Below are 13,202 nucleotides of genomic sequence, written 5' to 3'. Positions count from 1 at the left end.
TGTATAAATGGTATCATGCACGATATACTCTTTGTGTGTGACATCTTTTCTCAACATTATGCTAAAGAGACTCACCCATGTTGTCATGTATAATAATAGTTAATTCTCATTGACATATTTTATTATATTACATGAATATTCTGAAATACATTTGTCCATTTTACTGCTGATGGACATTTGTATAGTTTTCAACTTTTGGCTATTGCAAAGTGAGCTCCTATAAACAATATAATGTATACCTTTTGTTGCCACATTCATATATTTTTTTAGTATGAAATTAGGAGTGTAGTGTTGGGTCATAAGGTAATCATAGGGTAAGTATATATTCAGCTTCAGTTTATACCGACAGTTTTCAAAGTGCTTGTGCCAATTTGCTAAACATTAAGTGTTATGTACGAGTTGTACTTGTTCTGCATTCTTCCCAAATCTTGAAATAATGTTTTAGACCTTTTATTCAATATGGTGATCATGCATTTGCCTGATAAGAAGTACTGTTGATCACTGTTTCATATGGTATTGGTCATGTGGACATCCTTTTGTGTGGAATGGCTGTACAAATATTTTTGCCCTTAAATATTAGATTGAATATCATTTTCTTGTTAATTTCAAGAGTTTTATGAACACGTTTACTGTAAATGTTATTGCAGCATAATTGACACAAATTGATCTATACATATTTAAAGTGTGCAAGTTGATTAGTTTTGACATACGTATATACTCATGAAACCATCAAGACAATCAAGATAATGAACTCATCTGTTACCCACAAAAGGTTCCTTATGACCCTTGGCTATTCCTAAGCTTTACCACCCCTTTTTCTAGTCCCCAGGTCACTATAAATTAATTTATATTTTTAGAATTTTATATGAACTAAATCATACAGGAAAAAAGAAGCAGATGTAGAGAATGGACTTGAGGACACGGGGAGTGGGAAGGGTAAGCTGGAATGAAGAGCGTGGCATGAACATCTGTACACTACCAAAAGTAAAATAGATAGCTAGTGGGAAGCAGCCGCATAGCACAGGGAGATCAGGTCGGTGCTTTGTGACCACCTAGAGGGGTGGGATAGGGAGGGTAGGAGGGAGGTAGATGCAAGAGGGAGGAGATATGAGGATATATGTATATGTATAGCTGATTCACCTTGTTATAAAGCAGAAACTAACACACCATTGTAAAGCAATTATACTCCAATACAGATGTTAAAAAAAGTCATACAGTTTGGACTCATTCTGTTTTTCTTCTTTCATTCAGCATTATTACTTAGAGATTGCTCTATATCATTGTATATATCAATAGGTCATTGCTGTTGGGGAGCTGTTGTTTATTGAATATAGAAGTTTGGTTTTGCAAGTTGAAAAAGTTCTGGAGACGGTTGTACAATAGTGTGAATATACTTAATGCTTTCAAACTGTACACTTAGAAATGGTTAAGATAGTAAATTTTATGTTATGCATTTTAACATAATAAAAAATTTAAAAACCCTTTTGTTTTTAGCTTAAACAATGGGTGTATTTTACTACTACTACTAATAAAAAAAAACTAGAGAAAGGCAAGAATTGCAAAGACATGGTAGAATCAATGTTCTGGCCATGTTTGAATTTTAAAATGCCTGTTAGACAGTCAAGAATTGAGATCCATAAGCAGATGGAGAGTCACATTTGGAGTACAGTGGAAAGGTCAGGCTGCAGAAATAAATTTGGTAGTCAAAAGGATATAGATAATAATTAAAGCCATGGACCTGAATGAGAACACCTACAGGAAAAGTATAGACTGAGAAGAGAACAGAGTTCAGGACCAACCAAATAGTATTATTCAGGCAAAGGAGGAGAAGCCAGCAAATGAACCTAAATTGGAAGGCGTGCAAGCAATGATAAACATCACAAGCATATGGCATCACTGAAGCCAAGAGAAAACAATGTTTCAGGAAGGAATTAGTTAATTGAGTTCAGAAACTATTGCGTGATCACATAAGATGAAATTTATTTTAGTGACTTGAGAGTATGGGCTAAGTGTTAGCTGAGGAGGAACTGAAAAGTGAGAAAGATCTTTTGAGATATTTTCAAATGAAGAAATATATTGACATGAGAGAGTTCAATTCAAATATATTGAATTGAAGAGATACATTGTTGGTGGGAGGGTTTTATCCTTAAATACAGGGAAATGTTAAAACAGGATTTTAAATTATGAGAATGATTTAGTGCAGAGGGGTAAATGATGTGAATGAGAGAGATTAGCATGAGAAAATTTTTTGAACATCTACAAGGGTTCATGGGTAAAGTTCAAAGGAGTTTGGTAGATCGGTAGGGTGGATTAGGAGAGTTGGGAACTTCTATATAGTGGCTACTATTTTCTCAGTGAGGAAAATTTAAAGCAATCCCATCCACTGTAATTAAGATTGAAAATAACATAAAGGGAAAATACTTATCTTGTTCACTATTGTATCCTAAGAACTTAAATAATCTTTTACCTAGTAGATATTTAATAGGTAATTCTTAAATTTAAAAAAATGTTTAAAGTTAAATCACAAGGAATTATCTTTTCAAAGTTCATTTGCTAATCATTTCCAAAATCATTAGGCCTAGGAAGAGACCTTTTGTTTCCTCAGTGTATTACAGCTGCAAATACATTATAATAATTCTCTAAATGTTTATTCCCTCTTTCAAATCAACAAACTAAAGCACATAAACTTTTTTTGTCTCATTAAATTATTTTTTTAGATTGAAGTATATTAAACTTATATTAGTTTCAGGTGTACAACATAGTGATTTGATATTTTTATAGACTGTACTCCATATAAAGTTATTATAAAATATTGGCTATTTTCCCTGTGCTGTACATTACATCTTTGTAACATTTATATTATACCTAGTAGTTTGTACCTCTTGTTCCCCTTCACCTATTTTCCCCCTTCTCGCACACTTCTCCCCTCCGGTAACCACTAGTTTGTTCTCTGTATCTGTGAGTCTGTTTCTGTTTTGTCGTATTTGTTCTTCCGTTTTATTTTTTAGATTCCACACGTAAGTGAAAGCATACAATATTTGTCTTTCTCTGATTTATTTCACTAAGTATAATACTATTCAGGTCCATCTATTTTGTTTCACAATGCAAAATTTCATTCTTTTTATGGCGAGTAGTATTCCATTGTGTATATACACATCTTCCTTATTCATTCATCTGTTTCTTTAGATTGCTTTCAATCTTAGCTATTTTAAATAATGCTACTATGAACATTGGCGTGCATATAACTTTTTGAATAGTGTCACCTCACACCTGTCAGAAAGGCTATTGTCAGAAAGACAAGAAATAGCAAGTGTTGGCAGGGATATGGAGAAAAGAGAACCCTTGTAATACTGTTTGTGGGAATGTAAATTGGTTCAACCACTGTGAAAAATAGTATGGGGATTCCTCAAAAAATTGAAAAGAGGACTACTATATGATTCAGGAATTCCACTCGAAAGAAATTGAAAGCACAAACTTTTCTTTTAATCTTGGAAATACTGTTTTAGAAGAAGTGATTTAAGACTTCGTTGAACAACATCAGAAGAGCCTACCGTTAAGTATTTACTACAGTAATTTGTCAAATCATTTCTCTTTTTTTTTTTTTTTTTTTTTTTTTGCGGTATGCGGGCCTCTCACTGTTGTGGCCTCTCCCATTGCGGAGCACAGGCTCCGGACGCGCAGGCCTAGTGGCCATGGCTCACGGGCTTAGTTGCTCCACGGCATGTGGGATCTTCCCGGACCAGGGCACGAACCCGTGTCTCCTGCATCGGCAGGTGGATTCTCAACCACTGCGCCACCAGGGAAGCCCCATTTCTCTTTTATGAACCTTATTTTTCTCATGTGTAAAATGGAGAGCCTTAACGCCCGCTGCACTATTTTGATGAAAGAATTAGATAAGAATGTGTTAGTGGGAAATTTTATAAAGGCAAATGTTATATAATAAGGGAGACAACAGTTCACTGATACTAACCTTAAAAAAAAAAAAAAAAGAAAAAACAACACAACAGTGTGAAGGGCTTCCTCCTCCACACTCTGTCTCTCTAAATAACATAATGAGAATATGAGTCATCTGTGTTCTTGGAAGAGTACTATATGTATATCCGTCTGTAGTATTTGGAATCATAATTAAAATTTTTAAATGGCACTGATATCTACAGATAAAAATAAGGAATATTCTGCTTTCAAGGCTTTAAGTTCTTTAAATTTAAAGATGTTACTTTTAGGGCATCCCTGGTGGCGCAGTGGTTGAGAATCCACCTTACGATGCAGGGGACACGGGTTCGTGCCCCGGTCCGGGAAGATCCCACATGCCGCGGAGCGGCTGGGCCCATGAGCCATGGCCACTGAGCCTGTGCGTCTGGAGCCTGCGCTCTGCAACGGGAGAGGCCACAACAGTGAGAGGCCCGCATACCGCAAAAAAAAAAAAAAAAAGATGTTACTTTAAAGGCTCAGCAATACATAGAATTTTACACTTGTAGAATATCTAGATTTTTACTTCTAGGAAACATAAATTGTCATAATTTATATTTTTAGAGATTTATACAATCATAATTTGTATAGTCATAAATTGTTTTGATATACTTGTATAATTTGTGTGATGAAAGCTAAACTATCAAATATAAAAATGCAAAATAGCCCCATAACCTTCTATGTAGTTAATTCATATTTTTCAAATGGTGGCACTGCTAACTATTAACCAGGCTTCATACACTTGGGAAGCAAGGCAAAGATCACATACTCATGTGGTTGGTTGTAAGATGAATGTATTGCTCAGATCATTGTTAGAAATAATACAGTTTGAGATTGTTCTTCATTGAAGCTTAGTTTTTGATCTAGTGTTCACTTTTTCTTGGTAATAAATATGCCTCTCACAGTTATAATCAATCAATGCTCTCATGAATATTATATGTTTAAAAATAAGAAAAAAATCCAGCTGTGTAACCCTTCATTTCTCCCATAAAAATTAAAGGATATGATTGTGTTTGGACCCCTCTGAAGGTTTGGGAAGAAGAACAGTGGAATACAAGACTTAGAAATCCAACATAGTTGGTCTCAGACTCTAGGGTATGTTGTAGACATTACTGATGCAGTTTCTGTGCAAAGTAGAGATGTAGAGTGGTCACTTGACTTTTATCAAATAGGAATGAAAGAGACCTAATAATACTGATCTCTCATTAGCATATAAATAAGGGACTGAATATTGTCAAATCTCAAAATGAAGACATAACAGATGCCAAGTAAATGTATTTATCTATGTCATCTTATTTAAAATGCTTTTTAAAAAGCCTTGACCCACCCTTTCAGAACCCAAATGTATTGACATAGTAGTAGAACTGACACTCAAAAATTCATGGTTTCTTTAAAGATACTAATCTCAGCAATGAATAGAGAAAATCAAACAGCAAGTATTGAAACGTAATTGGCCTGTTTGGAAAAAGTTTACTAGGGTAACAGTGGCTAGATTCAACATGCAAGTGCCATCATGATGAATGTTTACAACACTTTTTTGAGAGCCAATTATACTGTTTTTTGTGCAGGGACTGGAGATCAGCCAGATCAGTTGTTTGCACAAAGCCGCTTTGGGTCTGTCTTTTCAAACAAAAGCTGCAGAAAATGTTATAGCAAGGTTGAAGCCTTATTCCACTCTGGTAAGAGAAGCTTTCTTTTTCTTTGCTATAGTGAGAGTTTGGTAAGAAATCCTTTTAAACCATAATGCGGTCAGGGAGAAGAGAAGCTGTTCTGTGTAACAAGTCATAAAATGCTTTCTTTTCTTTTGAACTGTTTTTTCATGATGCTTTTTGCCTGTACGTTATAGTGAAATAAAACTGAAACACTAAGTCATACTGTACATGTTAAATTTGTAGTGGAGGTAGGGGAGTCTTAATGTACTCTTCTGGAGAATGAAATGTGGTGTTATTTTATGTTTTATACTCTAGATCTCCTGGTCAGGACAAAAGGAAAAAAGTCAGTATTCTGACACCATGGCTGAGAGTGAATCCATGTGTTTAAGTTTTCCCCTGACCAGTGATGTTATTAATGCCCAGCAGCTCACCACCATAAAGCTTCAAGAACCCAACCAAATTTGCCCTCTGGGTTTACTTGCAGGCATTTCAGACCACTCTAGCTTCCTTTCATTTTAAAAATTGGAAAAGCTGGGGATAGTAATTCTGGGTGAGTTTGTCTGCAGGCAGCTCTCAATAATGTAACTTTACGTATATATACAAAATGCAAGATTTTGTTTTTCCACAATAATTTCTTCTATCTGTAATATGCTTCAGTATTTCCATAAAAATCTCTCCTTGTTATAAACTCTAACTGAATTCATATCTGTCTAAAATGACAGGAAATAGTTAAGAATATAAATATATGCCTATGTATATATACACATAAATATATACAAATATTTGACATGTGCACAATTAATTTTAGATAATGGCAGATTTATACATTACAGTTATGTAATCCCTACAGAAGCTTATCATTTTAAGTTTGCATTTTATTAACTCTTCATTTTCCTGGTAAACATTTGTTCAGAAAATGATTTTGTAAATATCAAAAAGACTTTATAACCAATCACTTGCCTTGAACGCTAAATCTATGTTTTGAGGTGAACTTGTCTGTAGTTTTCAGTAGCTGAATTACATGTGTGATTTTATATATACATAATCCATGAAATTTTAATATGAATCTTTTTAGGAATTTATCCCAGAGTAGTATTCCCAGCTTCAAAGGTATAAGCAGCTGGCAATGTCACTCTAATAAGTCACTAATAAATATTCATGTTCATTTGATCATTTTAATAAGCATTTATTGACTCTATCTTGCTAGATATTTCACTGAGAAGAAATATGCAGCTTATAAAAGAAATGTAATGTTTAATATCTGCATAGATTTAAAGATGATTCAACACATGTACTTGAAAATATTTTGTATTGAGGTTGTAGCTAAGGAAAAATAGGTAAAAGTGTCTTACACACAGTCAGGAACAGTCAGGTACAACAATAAATGCAATGAGAATTAATTTTTCAGATTAAAAAATAATTCCACCCTTTAATACATGAGCCTGAAAAACCATTGCAATGCCATTTTTCCCTTTTGTCCTCTTTTAAATTATGCATACATTTAATACAACCCATTTTAAGTACTTGAGCTGTGTACGTTGTACTGAAAGAAATATGAAGACAGCCCTGCCACTGAAAGAGAGTCTGGTCTGAAGGTGAGCTCAGCCAAAAAAAAAAAGATATTATATCACCATGAGTCCTTATAGTTAAAATAATAATGATAACAATAACAATAATTCAGTTAACATTCTGTGGTTTCTTCCCTGTTAAAGATTGTATGTTGCCCTTAGGCACCTGCAGCAGGCAACAACAACAGCAGTAAGTCCCAATTCATTTAGTTTCCTCCTTTCCCAATTTTGAAATAAATTTCAGATGGACAAGAGTTTCCTTCTAGGGAAAGAATCATGTTTAATGGTATATATGTATATATATATATATTTTTTTTTAATTTTCATTGTCACCTTTACCTTTAGGAAGTTGACTTTGTCATCACACACACACACACGCACACACACACTATTTCATGAGGAGGAAAGAAAAGCAAGTAGAGCACATTTGCCCCCTGATGAGTATGGCACAGCAGGATCCCCCCAATTTTTTTACCTTCAAGCCTTTACTTTTGCTATTTAGGCCAAGAACATGGTTTTTCTATTGTCTGGTATCCACGTTTTGTCTGTCCTTTATGGCTTAGAGTAGAGGCCACTTTGTATCATGATGTCTTCCCAGCATGCCTCATGCCCAGTCCAGGTAAAATTATCTCTTCCGGCATTAAACATTCTTATCACTTTGTCATTGTGTGGAGAAAAGGCTGAAGTTTATGAACAGCATGCAAATGCCTGATTTCATAATCACAAAGACAATGAGACACTTTGTCACACATTCCCTCCTTCCAGACAATGTTTTCAAAGTCTGCTTTTTAAAATGTTACTTGTTAGAAAATTAATTTTTTAATTGCCTTTCAAATTTCCTTTGCTTTCTTTGCCCACCTGCTTTTCTAACAGCTGATAATCTTGCCTTCTGTTTCACTGAGAAAGTAGAAATCATCTGATGGGGTCCCCCCATGTTCTTTTGCCTCCAAATCTAAAAAGCTTACTTCAGTCTACACCCATCCCTCTCTTCCCACCTTTTATAGTGGGAGGAAACACTCAAATTTGTATCAGGGTTCAAACACTCCTCTACTTCTGACTTCTCAGGTATTCACCTCAGTCTGCCAAATCTTTTCTCCTAATCATCAGTTTTATTTTCTCCATAAACTCCTTCCCACTGGAAGTTTATGTGAACCATACATACCTAACAATCCGTGGCTGGGATGACACATTCCCCTGTAGATGCCATCTGTATTCTGCTATTGTCCACACACTTCTCAAAGAGTTTTTTGTTTTTTTGTTTTCTAGACACCATTTCCATGACCCCGTCTACCTCCACTTCTCTCCAATCTTACTCTACCTTCATGACTCTTCCAAACCTTCTCAAGTAGCTATTTGACTTTCTTGTTGATAAATCCACTGGACACTTTTCAGTTCTCATCTTGTTTTCCCACCAGTATATAAAGGTTGACTATTCAGTCCTTTTGAAACACTTTAACCTTTACTTCCCTGATACCACATTCTCATGAATTTATTTGGTTTCTTTGATTTTCCTACTTTTCGGTAGTTTCTTTCCTATTCTTTCTCTTTTACTGGACCATTTGTTTAAGAGTTCTACAAAACTCACGTAAAAGAATGAAATTAGAACAGGCCCTAACACCATACACAAAAATAAACTCAAAATGGATTAAAGACCTAAATGTATGGCTAGACACTATAAGAGGAAAACATAGGCAGAACACTCTATGACATAAATCACAGCAAGATCCTTTTTGACCCACCTCCTAGAGAAATGGAAATAAAAACAAAAATAAACTAATGGGACCTAATGAAACTTAAAAGCTTTTGCACAGCAAAGGAAAACATAAACAAAATGAAAATACCACCCTCAGAATGGGAGAAAATATTTGCAAACGAAGCAACTGACAAGGGATTAATCTCCAAAATATACATGCAGCTTATGCAGCTCAATATCAAAAAAACTAACAACCCAATCCACAAATGGGCAGAAGACCTAAACAGACATTTCTCCAAAGAAGATATACAGATTGCCAACAAACACATGAAAGGATGCTCAACATCATTAATCATTACAGAAATGCAAATCAAAACTACAATGAGGTATCACCTCACACCGGTCAGAATGGCCATCATCAAAAAATCTACAAACATTCAATGCTGGAGAGGGTGTGGAGAAAGGGGAAACCTCTTGCACTGTTGATGGGAATGTAAATTGGTACAGCCACTATGGAGAACAGTATGGAGGTCCCTTAAAAAACTACAAATAGAACTACAATATAACCCAGCAATCCCACTACTGGGCACATACCCTGAGAAAACCATAATTCGAAAAGAGTCATGTACCACAATGTTCGTTGCAGCACTATTTACAATAGCCAGGACGTGGAAGCAACCTAAGTGGCCATCGACAGATGAATGGATAAAGAAGATGTGGCACATATATACAATGGAATATTGCTCAGCCATAAAAAGAAATGAAATTAAGTTATTTGTAGTGAGGTAGGTGGACTTAGAGTCTGTCATACAGCGTGAAGTAAGTCAGAAAGAGAAAAACAAATACCGTATGTTAACACATATATATGGAATCTAAAAAAAAAAAAAAAAAAGGTTCTGAAGAACCTAGGGGCAGGACAGGAATAAAGACACAGATGTAGAGAATAGACTTGAGGACACGGGGAGGGGGAAGGGGAAGGGGAAGCTGGGACGAAGTGAGAGAGTGGCATGGACATATATACTCTACCAAATGTAAAACAGATAGCTAGTAGGAAGCAGCCCCATAGCACAGGGAGATCAGCTCAGTGCTTTGTGACCACCTAGAGGGGTGTGACAGGGAGGGTGGGAAGGAGACACAAGAGGGAGGGGATATGGGGATATATGTATACATATAGCTGATTCACTTTGTTATACAGCAGAAACTAACACAACATTATAAAGCAATTATACTCCAATAAAGATGTTAAAAAAAAAAGAATGGCACTTCTAAATTTTAAAAACTTATGTATATCTATTATGACAACAAAAGGGGTATAATTTGTGCCATGGAGAAGCTTACTGGTGCAAGATTCTAAAAACAGAATATACCCACCACCTCCATGTTAGCTGATTTTTCTTTTCACTGTGACTTGCAGGAATAAACTATGGTCCACCATTAAAAAAAAAAAAGGAGTTCGGGGCTTCCCTGGTGGCGCAGTGGTTGAGAATCCGCCTGCCGATGCAGGGGATACGGGTTCGTGCCCCGGTCCGGGAAGATCCCACATGCCGCGGAGCGGCTGGGCCCGTGAGCCATGGCCGCTGAGCCTGGGCGTCCGGAGCCTGTGCTCCGCAACGGGAGAGGCCACAACAGTGAGAGGCCTGCGTACCACAAAAAAAAAAAAAAAAAAAAAAAAAGGAGTTCTACAAAACTCAGTATGGGCCTAATAATCCTCTCCCTATTTTCTCTCTCCCTCCCTCCCTTTCTGTATGATCTTCATTACTAACATTTAAACACATTTTTAAATATCAGCAGTCTTACAACGAAGTGTACCAATAGCTAGGTTCATCCTCTGATAAAATAGGGATATACTTGACAAGCATATTAGATTTTGGATCAGCTAACAAAATACCCTCTACCCTAAACAATATTTGATGAGATTCTACCATGTTTCTATTTTGATTTTTTCTATTTTACTACTGAATGTCACTGTCTTGTTTCATATATTCACTCTTTCTTTACCTATACAAATAAATGGAAATGGAAAAAGAGGAAATCAAGTGAAGGGCATAGAAGAAACAGATTTTTGTTATACTAAGATATTCTTACCTTTTGACAAAATAAGCAATAAACAATAAGAGTCAACATATGACAAATGGTGCAAATGTTGATGTAGTTATCTTTATTTTGAGGTCTGTGAGATTCAAACAAAGATTCACAGTAGAGAGTTTTTAATCAAATTGAAAAAAATGTGTCTGAGAAAAAGGTTTAAATATGGAAGTTATACCAATTAAACTGTTTTGGGTTACAATAAATAAGGAGAAAAGTAAATTGCTTCACCCATTATTCTGGAGAATATATTTCAAAATAGAGTTCACTTAAAAGCAAATATCACTTGCTTTTTAATATTAGTAATTATATAGTGGACCCCTTCAGATAGTATTTGAACATTTATCCAGGATTAAAAAATTAGAGAGAAATAAGACTAGAGATAATGCAGAAATGTTGAGAAATTATTGGAGAGGAGGATAATGACTTGTATTAGGTATCAAGTATAATACATATGTATGTATGACAAAGTATCAGTGAAAAAAGGTTAATGTGCCTGGTGTGTGTATAAAATATACTTTGGTGTATAGATTGATATCTATCCATCATAGACATGCTTCATTTTGCTTTGCTTTGACTTTTCTAGGTGTACTATCTCTGGTGTTAATTCAAATATGATAATTCTAACTTGCCCTGTCTCTTTAAAATCCAGATTATATTCTGGGAATTATAAAGAGGTTTTTTTTCTATATTTCTTTCAAATGTGCTTAGCCCCATATAACAGATTCTTAGCAGACAAATTGGTTATTATGTGCGATCCACTGGTAGATAAATTGAAAAGTTTGTTAGCACTTTTTATAGAGTCAGATGAGTACTATTCAGGAAGACACAACATAACTGATTTCTGTTCAGTTGAGCTAAGCTGGGTCATGGAGACTGAGAGAGATATTCTAACGTCTGAGAAGCAGCCGCATAGCACAGGTAAATCAGCTTGGTGCTTTGTGACCACCTAGAGGGTTGGGATAGGGAGGGTAGGAGGGAGGGAGACGCAAGAGGGAAGAGATATGGGAACATATGTACATGTATAACTGATTCACTTTGTTATAAAGCAGAAACTAACAATTATACTCTAATAAAGATGTTAAAAAAAACATTTCAAATGCCCATCAATAGGTGAATGAATAAACAAATTGTTTAAAAAAGAGGGGGGGATTGCTGTTTTACACCACCAAGCTTCAGGTGGGCTAAAAAAAAAAAAAAGAAAAATCTCTGATAGCAAGGAACATGGGATGATTTTTTAAGAACACTTATAAGCTAACAAAAGGTCTCTAGGTGTGCATAAGTAGGCTTGGCTTAAAAAAATTTAAAGCAGATATACTCATTGATAACTCCCTCATTTCATTCATCTCTAATACCACCTCCTCAGAAAGATTGCTGTGGCTCCCCACTCCTACGCTATGGTCACTCTGTATAAACTTACCACACTTTCTCTTCATATAATTTATAATTACCTGATATTTTATTATTTACTTGTTTCTTTTTGTCTCTTAGACTAAGGGAGACTAGATTTAACACTGTGGGAAGTGTGTGGTATCATCAGGAAAAAAGTCATGATTACTCTAGGCTGATACATTTTTTTGGGTGTGGCTACACTTTTTTGGGGGTGGTCTGTTACGTAATTATCGTGACATGTAAAAAACACCCATAACATTATTTAGTTAACACTAATACTTTATGGCCAACACTAACGCATGCACATACACACACAAACACATGTACAAACACACAGAGTATATTAAGGAAACCAATGACATTTACTTAGAAAAGTAAAAAAAAAAAAAAGGAGAATTTGTTTTTTGTTTTCTTCTCATTAATTCAGATATCTTTTTGTGAGAAAATACTCTAATTCGTGACAAGAATAAATAAACAATCCCTACAACTAACTTATGGAAATTGTTCTCATTCATTACTTTTAATTCTTTAGGCAAGGCTAATTGTTAGGGCTACAAGATCCTGTGTTTGTCAACCTTTGTTTTAATTCTTCCACCACTGTCTGTGAATTTAGGCAAGGAGTATAAACTCCCTCATCATTGTAATGAACATAACAACATTTCCATCTCTACAAAATGATTAAGATTAAATAAGAAAAAATATATAAAACAATTATAAGAATGCAGGGCACACATTACTACAAACAGGTTAGCCATTACTCTTTTGAGGTATTTTGATACTTCAGATATCCCTTAACAATTGTCTTTACATGATAATGCTCAGAAGGCAACCATACTTTCTTCT

The 13,202-nt window shown here is 35.2% G+C and overlaps 1 protein-coding gene across 5 annotated transcripts in view; it reads left to right on the top strand.

Annotated features, from left to right (window-relative positions):
- Positions 1 to 13,202, top strand: part of MGAT4C (MGAT4 family member C) — a 629,413-nt gene that overhangs the window by 297,709 nt on the left and 318,502 nt on the right. For 4 of the 5 annotated variants that reach the window (XM_067008319.1, XM_067008317.1, XM_067008318.1 and 1 more), the window contains one exon: positions 5,538 to 5,648. The exons of the other annotated variant lie outside the window; for it this stretch is intronic. The gene's annotated coding sequence lies outside the window, so the exon portion shown is untranslated. The remainder of the gene's footprint in view (positions 1 to 5,537; positions 5,649 to 13,202) is intronic. 5 annotated transcript variants of the gene reach the window in all.

This window comes from Kogia breviceps, chromosome 12 (assembly GCF_026419965.1).
Source record: "Kogia breviceps isolate mKogBre1 chromosome 12, mKogBre1 haplotype 1, whole genome shotgun sequence".
Lineage (NCBI taxonomy): Eukaryota > Metazoa > Chordata > Mammalia > Artiodactyla > Physeteridae > Kogia > Kogia breviceps.
This window is presented reverse-complemented; position numbering and strand designations above follow the sequence as displayed.